We start from the raw sequence: 8,720 nt of genomic DNA on the forward strand, positions 1-8,720 counted from the left end.
AGAATATGGAATGCCACGTAAACAGAGACCCAGGCCAGACCCAGAAATAAGAGATATACAATTCTTTCAGAAGGATGACATGATGTGAGCTTGCCCATGCCATTTTCATGTGCACATTCCCTACACCCGCAGTTTAGAAGCAGTGGAAATGGCAATAACACAGGCTAATGCAGATATACCACAACACCTGTCGGCCTTGGATTTGCAGCCTCAACACCTGCAAGGCTGCATCCCCATTCTTTAGAACGCACATAGGACATTGTAGTAATTATCTGAGGGGCATGTAAAGTTTAACTTTACAAGGTGCTCATTCTTGGTACAAAAAAGGGGGGGCACAGCTACCAAGGATGACCTCATTGCTATCATCTGACACAAGTGAAAAGGTCTTTCACATCATCTGCTACCAAATTCTCCCCATTGGAGATGCCAAGGATTTAACTTGGGACCTTCTGCATGCCAAGCATTTGCTCTCACTGAGCTATGGTACCTGCATTGGGAACAACAGCTGAGCTCTATGCAAGTGCAATGCCCATTCCAGAGAACAACCTCTCACTATCCTGTGCCATGCATTGTGTTATATCTAAAAGCAGTATCAGCAAAGAAAGAACTGGTACAAAGCATGATTGTTACTGAAGTTCTTACTAACACTGTTTATAGGGCATTTTACCATGCCAAGTCTTTCACAGGGCTCACCACAAGCCCATGAGGTAGGCAAAGCTGAGTGATTCCTATGCAACAAATAATGCAGTGAAGGTGAGAATCTAGGACTTGCCTCCAAATCACCCCCACAAGTCCATTTTTGATGTGATATTTGAATTTAGGCTCTCCTCGACTTTTTGTTCCCTTTTCTATGAGTGCCACAGCAAATAAATGCAAAGAACACCCAAGCCTTTAGGAACAATTGTGAATTAAATTTCTGCTGTGTAATTATAATTGAAGAGGTGTAGATTTGGCTTTGGCTGGTTATTTATAGATTCACGTTGGAATTCTATTTATACTTGACATTTTCCAATAATCCAATGAAATAACTCCCCACAAGCATTCAAACAGATGACCTTGCCAATGCCTTCTGGGGCTTCAAATCCATATGTATAAAAGAAAGAGGGGGATATATTATGAATCAGAGTGGTGAAAGGAAAAATGAGTCACATCCTCCTGATTCAAAGGGTGAGATGCTAAGCAGCTCTCTTTTCTTTCTTTTTTTAAAAAAACACTTAAACTCCCGTTACAAGAAGTATGAAATCAGCTATCCCAGATGGGGAAACAATCATCCAGAAATGTACGCATTTTCTGCCTCGCTGCTCTGAGAACGCTTAGCATTTTTGCCTACTACAGATGCTGAGCTATCTCAATAATTGACTGGAAAGTGTTTGGATTTCCCTCAAATCTTTATAAAAGCAGGGAAATCCTATTTTTCAATATATCCAACAGAAACAGTGCTTTTTGCATTGGTGAGTGCAGTATGGATGATCATGTACTTAAACAACCCTTGCATGCAAATTTCCACAGGGAGGTGAAAATTCATCCTTTGTATAGTATCTTCGTTTTACCTCTAGGACGTTTTTTAAAAATTCATACTTTCATTCACCCTATCATTAATGTTAGAAATCATTATTAATAAGAGGACAATAGGTACAACAAAAAGGCATGGTGAGTCGTCCCCAGATTGTAGGAACAGTCTGTTGAGCATCAGACACAGCCAGGAAAGGAGTTAATGCATTTTGGAAGCAATGCCTTGCCTCTGCAATGTGACAATTCCGATATGGATGCAGCTCTGGCTGGCTGTTTGGCAGGTAACAGACCTAGTAGCAAAAGGATTGGGTCTGTGTACCAGAGCAGATCCTCTGATAATGTAAGATGTGGTTTCTATTTATTTAATGATGTTCTTGACTTGCTATTTCAAAGGAGTGAGGGATGACCAGAACACAGGCAAATAAGAGAAGGCACTGCCTGCTCACTAACCTCTTGTAGCTCTCCCTTTCACTCTACGCAGCCATTTGCCTTTGTAGCAAAGCCTATGCTACAGCCCTGCAAGCTTGGGTCAGTATAGCCAGGTTTGCTTTGGAAACCAATTCCTTCCACGCAGTCTTTCTGAACAAAGCTATTCCTTTAATCACCCCCAAACTTCCACAAATCTGTCTTCTTATGACAACTAGCTCCACTAATGAAATCCTTACCAGACAAGGTATGGCAGAATGAGGATTTCTAAATAATAATAATAATAATAAATTAAGCTATAAGTACATAAAATGTGGAGATACAATCACATGGAAAGGAGAAATGGATGCTAATTTGTAAGGAGAAAGAAAAACGTTCTGAGAAGTAACTCAAGGAGACTCTTAAATTAAATACTAAATGTGTGGTTTATGCAAGGTGGCAGCTTTTTCTTTCCCAGAAATCATTCTTAAAACCATGGCAGAGTCAAGAAGAAACAACCGGTGCATGATTGTGGAATCCCCAACTGACAAGTGGTTGCTGCAGCTTTGGTTCTGAGGCACCCCTTCCTTTTACACACGGTGGCCCTTATTTTAAATGGTTGTGTTCTTTTTTCCAGAACACCGCAGTCCCATAAACCACCATGGATAGCCGGAACTCCAAAGAGCCCCATGCACAGTTCTCTGGTGTAGCCTATTATTATTCTTATTATTATTTAATTAATTAATTAAAATGAATCAGGCACCTTTCACACAACGGGCACAAAACCGTGAGCATCTGCATACAGAACTTAACCCTGCAAAGCACTCGACCAACAGCCTTCAAGCCCAAGTGGGAAGTTTCTTCGCCTTCACGCCTTCCTCCACAACCCAGCCCCACCAACCACTCTGCCACTTCAGCTTCCTCGCTCCCCCCTTCGGAAGAAACTCCGTCCCCAACTTTAATGCCTTTTTTTGATCTGAAAACCTTCACTCACCAAACAGCCGTCGCTTGGCGGGGTGGGGGGTGGAAATCCGCAAGAGCCAGGATGCGCCTTATTGATTGTGTGCAGTGCGCGCACAATAGAGGCAAGGAAGGAAGCTGTACACACACACACACAAAATCAAGGCAACGACCACAACCCCTAACGGGGAAGGAGCGCCCATCCACGCCACAATCTACCCTGCTTCCATTTTGCCAAGTTCCCCTCACCCCTTTCTCGCCTTGCACCCCACCCCCCCAGCTCTACACACGCGGCTTTTGTTCCCCTGCCGTCTCCTGCTGAGCCTCACGGTTCCTTTACCTGGAGCGCTTCGACTAGGATGTTTCGCCTCGCCGCTTTTCTTGCGCCCGCTCTCCGTCTTCGGCTCCAGCCGCTGCAGCACCTTGCGCGGCTGATAAGCGAGCCCTCCTCTTCCCCTTCTCCTCCTCCTCCCTCCTCCTCCTCAGCCGAGCTTGTTGCAGGCTGGCGGGCAGCCTCTGGTTTAGTCCGTCGCCACAGCAACCCCCGGCGAGAGGCGCGCGCGAGAGGAGCAGCGCCCGCGCTGATTGGGTAGCTGCGGCATATATGCAAAAGAGACGAAAGGGGCCGGGCCTGGGAAGGAGCTTCTTCGCCGGGGCGTGTCGTAGGCGAGCGTGAGGGATGCACCTGCTGGGATCACACGAAGCTGCTGTTCCAGAGGGCGAAGCGGGTGCTTTCAAGGCAAGGGGAGGGCAAGGTTGCCAGAAAGGGGCTTCTCTGAGCAAAATGCTCGTTTCACTCCCAACGCATCCCCCCCCCCGGAAGCAGGTTTATGTCCACGGAGATAACGCCAGACAAAAGATTTAGGGAGATCTTATCTCGCGCAGAGAATGCCATTCTTGAATATTTCCAGAGGAGGGGCTGTGTTGGTCTGCTGCAGCGGGGAACGAGGAACAAGTCTCGTGGCACCTCAGAGACTTCAACAAATTGACGGTGGCAAGAGGATAAGTATTCATGGGTTACAGGAAATGGTCCACAAAAAGCTTGTGCAAACGCCAGAATAAATTTGTGAGTCTTTTAAGGTGCCACAAGACTCTTTGTTATGATTCTCAAAGTTGAAGGTGCTACCACTGCTGTTTATGGATGCTTTTGGGACTTGGGAGTCCCAAAGGGCCAAGGTCATATGGGATTTTCATGAGGGACCGAATGAGCTGACATTCAGTGAAGAGAATTGCCAACAGGTTAGAGTTAGGTCAAGGTTTAGTCCGATTTTCCATATCAGCTGAGCTTCCAGTTCTGCAAAAAAAACCAATATACCTGAATATAGTGTAATTATTATTACTATACAAGTTTGTGTACTGCCTTTCATCCAAAGATCACAGGGCGGTTCACAATAGGTTCATAATAGGCCAAAGGGAGCAATGTAATCCCCAAATAGGGTACAAATTCTGACTAAACAAAAGAAGTTTATGACAAAGCTGTTTGACAGTGGCCTGGACTACCTTGGAAGGTAGTAGCCTCTTCTTCATTGGAGGTTTTTAAATAGTGGTTGAATGGCCATCTGTCAGAGATTCTTTAGCTTTCATTTCTGCAGGGGGTTGAACTAGATGACCATTGGGGTTCCTTCCAACTCTACAATTCTGATTCTTAGTGTCATCATGTCCACAAGAAATCTGCACATGCAGCTCTTTGCATAGTCTTTTGACCGATCCTGACCCAAGTGTTGTTTCTAAATTGATAACACTATACTTTCTTTGACCCCGGGAGTAAAATGATACTGTGTTTTTAAAACATTGTATTTTATAATGCCTGATTTACTACGGGGCTGATCAAAAACAAGGCACTGTCGCCCAGTAAGAGGAATATTTTATTTATGCATCCATTCTACCCCATTTACAAGACTCGAGATGGATTAGTGTCAGAACAACATGTGTTAAACACCTGTTGAAAACAGAATATATGTGTTTTTTTAATGGAGCAATGTGACTTGTCCAGTTTGCTGTCAGTGCAAAGGCAGTTATCACAACATCTAATCTATCCTTCATTTCTTTGAATATATATAAATACACCTAATTCTGTTTCCTGGAAGAAGAAAAACACCAGCAGTTTCTCAGTAAGCTTTGTGCATTTATTCACACAATAGCTGAGAAAGGATCTTTTGGGCTTGGAACCTACTGACATCAGTTTTGACAGCCCACTGAGATATGTTAAAATAAGCTGCTGCCTGTGCTAACTTTGCTTTTCAGGGAGCCCTTTGTCACCACAGATCTCTAGTTACTGGAGGTATGAATTAAGGTGGGAAACAGGGTTTATTAGGAAGGAAGTACCAGGAGCAAATGACTAGATGATGTCAGGATTCTGCTTATTCAGGGACAATAATCTACTTGTTTGTTTAAAGTGATGGTTCTCCATTGTAGGAACCTGTGACGTATAGGACTCTTTTGCTTCCCACACTTATCGAGATGAATTTTCCAAATGTGTTCTGTGGCCGTTTTGTCGCTTGAGGCACTGTGTGCAGATGAATGGCTGTTATTTGTTATTTCTCTAATTTGTATCCTTCAGAGGTTCACTCCTTCAACTGTAACAACGTTGCCCCAGCCAAGCAGTATTATCTTAAGGTGGGTGGTAGGATGGGATGTGATTCAACAAATTGTTTCAATTCATCAAAACTCCAGAATTGTACAATAAATCTAAAATGGCCTCATGGGCCAGTTTGGACAGCAGGCTTATTCCCTTCCCTCACAGAATGTGTGCTAGTCCGAGGTGAATGCATCGGAGATGACAGAGCCTCTGCTCTGAACCTTCTTGGCCTCTGATGGGCTCCTTGGGTGACCTCTGCACGAGGACCCTCAAATAAATCCTTATTATTGCTGCTGTTATTGCTGATAATTTATGAATAACTTTTAATGTGTGCACCAAGATTATTTATGAACAACACAAAAAGAAGCTAAAAATGGTTTTTGAAAACAGAAAAAAAACAATTGAACACGAAATACAAAGTCAACATGGATGGCAGAGAGGCCTTTTCACCCAGCTGGAAAAACCCTTTGGAACAAAAATGTCTTCATTCCCTTCTGAAAAGTACAGACAGTGGCACTTGTGTAATGCTATTTCACACCACAGGGGCAGCCACGTTGAAAGCCCTGCTCTGAGTTAATGTGGGATGTGTTTCTCATATTTTTGGAACTTGCAGGACCAGCTCTCCCAAAGACTGGGTGTTTAAAGGATAAGGTGGTCTCTCAAGCAGTCTGGGCCTGAGCTGTATAAGGGCTTAGATGTCAGTACCAGAACCCTAAACTCGGCCTGGTAGGTGATTGACAGCCCATGCAAATGCTGCAAACAAGGTGTTATATGCTGGTGGTAGTTTGCCCCCACAGGCAGTGTAGCCACCACCTTCTGCATTAGCTGCAGCCTCTGAACCAACCTCAAGGGTAGCCCCACATAAAACACATTGCAGTAATTCAACAGTTGCATGGGCAGCTGTAGTGAAGCTATCCCAGTCCAGGAACAACCATAAAAGGCACTCCTAGCCACTAAGGACATTTTTACTGTATTTTTGGTTTTTATGGAAGCCGCCCAGAGTGGCTGGGGAGGCCCAGCCAGATGGGCGGGGTATAAATAATAAATTATTATTATTATTATTATTATGTACGTTCAGCGGCAAAGCTGGATGTAGGACCAACTCCAAACAATGTACCTGATCTTTCAGGGAGTGGAACCCCATAAAGGACAGACAAGTTACTGATTTATTGGACCTGGGAACCTCTCACTCACAGAGCCTCCATCTTGCCAGGATTCAGACATAGTTTATTACAGCTCATCTAGCCAACCGCTACACCCATACACTGGTCCAGGGCCTTCTCCAGATCATGTAATATTTGCCAATTATTCGTTCTTGCATTATTTTTACTCCAAACCCAAACAGGAAATCTGCCCTCCCTGATTCATACTAGGTTAGAGGCAAATCTACGATTCTTAATTCACATTGATGATTTGTGACTTCAGAACTGGGAAAGTGATAATTACTTCGAGTTAATGCAGAGTGAGAAAGGGGCACAATCTCATTTATCTTTTCATCTATATTCCACTCCTCTTTGGTTAGCCTCACTCTTTCTGGACTTGGGTGGCTTTCTCACAGTTCCTGCTAGAAAAAGGCGTATTATAATGTGACTTCTAAAAGTGTCACTAAAATAACAATGGCATCAATGCATCCTATCATATAAGGCTAGGCAACTGTAGCAGACAACCAAAAACTGGGTGACTAAGCAGCCCAAAAAATGCATATTGCTGCAGATCCGATGAAATGTTACAGACCAAATATGGTCATAGGTTCCTCACTGCTTCTTTAAGACAAGGACCAAGAAAGTAACTTTGACTTTATAGTAAAAACTGCGTATTACAAACTGCATGTTAATAATAGGTCTCTGGCCTAAATACAGCTTTCTCAAAAGATAGTCTTTCTGAAGCAGCAAACAGCATTTAATGGAAAAATGAGGTGACTTCAAAATTGTTTTGTGATATGATGGAACCTCAACAGTGGTTTTCTTGCAAACAAATAACAGATAAAACATTGATTGCTTGGACAGAGATTTGTATATAGATTGTTTACAATGATATCTATTCTCTCACAGGGGACCACTCATTAAGATTAAATTTAGAATCCCACTCAAATCAATTAAAAATTTCAACATTTAAATGGTGTGCATGAATAGAGCCCCAAAATACATACATTGAACGATGGAAATATGGTTGGAATTCTGTACTGGGAGGTTTGTAGAGCTCAAAAGCCAATGTGTTTGTACTTAAACGTAAGTAAACCAACCCTGACCCAGCCCTCTGGCTGGTAGCAGAAAGCTGTTTTCAGCCATTAAAAGAGGTATCTTACTGGAGCAGAATCCCAAGATAAAATGGTAGTAGAGACCACACAGCCCTGGAGAGAAGTAGAACCATGTTTATGCTGATGATAAATAGTCTTGTATGGTGAACTCCACTGACACTTAGATACTTTTAATCAGCCATTGAAAATGGGGGTTAAAAATGGAAATCCTATTATCTAGGAAACTGCATATTACAAAGGGGGAGTTCATAATCTAGTTCAATGGTGGTAAGTGGCAGAGGCCATTAGCATGACAATGAATGGACTTTTGGTGAGACAGCTCTATAATTCACCAGCTATTTAACACAGGCCAGGGGGTTCATTTCTTTAGAGGAAATGCATTATGCAGGACACCTTTGTGAACATCTCCCTGTGATAAAAAGATGCTATAATGAGGATAATTATGAAGAGTTGGGTATAGAGCACTGCACTGCAGTAAAAATTCATAAAGCAAGGAAGTCCAGTGCAAAAGGTATGGCACACAGTATGGAGACAGAGGGAGCCTCGAGGGCAAAGTCAGGAGCAGCTCCTGAAATGTTTTCACATGTCCTAGAAGCAGGAAAACTCTAGGCTCTTCAAAGCTGTTTCCAAGCTGCTCTTGGAACACATTGCTGCACTGTTTTTAATGAGCATTGCTGATTCACTCTGTGCCTAGAATATGAAGTGGTGGGGAATAAGTCCATTATATAGGAGAAAGCCCGAAGTTTGACACAGTTCCACTTTAAGGTGGTAACTAAGCTACGGATTTGCTGGAGATAAAAAGCTACTCTCTCTCAATAGGTATACAATTTAGAAATATTTCATTGTACTGATGCATTACCCCTGCACTGCCAGTGTCATCATATCACTGCCACACCTCTGTGTTTCATGACATTAGCTGCGGTGATGTCCCGATGTAGTAACAAATGTTATGCATCAAATCTTAAACTTGGGTGGAATCTACACACATATAAAAAATGTTCTGAAAAT

At 43.0% G+C, this 8,720-nt stretch overlaps 1 protein-coding gene across 2 annotated transcripts in view; it reads right to left on the reverse strand.

Moving 5' to 3' along the window:
• The window catches only part of LOC128421182 (uncharacterized), a 74,736-nt gene extending 71,376 nt beyond the window's left edge, over nucleotides 1–3,360 (reverse strand). For both annotated transcript variants that reach the window (XM_053403585.1, XM_053403578.1), the window contains exon 1: nucleotides 3,218–3,360. The gene's annotated coding sequence lies outside the window, so the exon portion shown is untranslated. The remainder of the gene's footprint in view (nucleotides 1–3,217) is intronic.
• Between the last annotated feature and the right edge of the window lie 5,360 nt (nucleotides 3,361–8,720).

This window comes from Podarcis raffonei, chromosome 1 (genome assembly GCF_027172205.1).
Source record: "Podarcis raffonei isolate rPodRaf1 chromosome 1, rPodRaf1.pri, whole genome shotgun sequence".
Taxonomy (NCBI): Eukaryota; Metazoa; Chordata; class Lepidosauria; order Squamata; family Lacertidae; genus Podarcis; species Podarcis raffonei.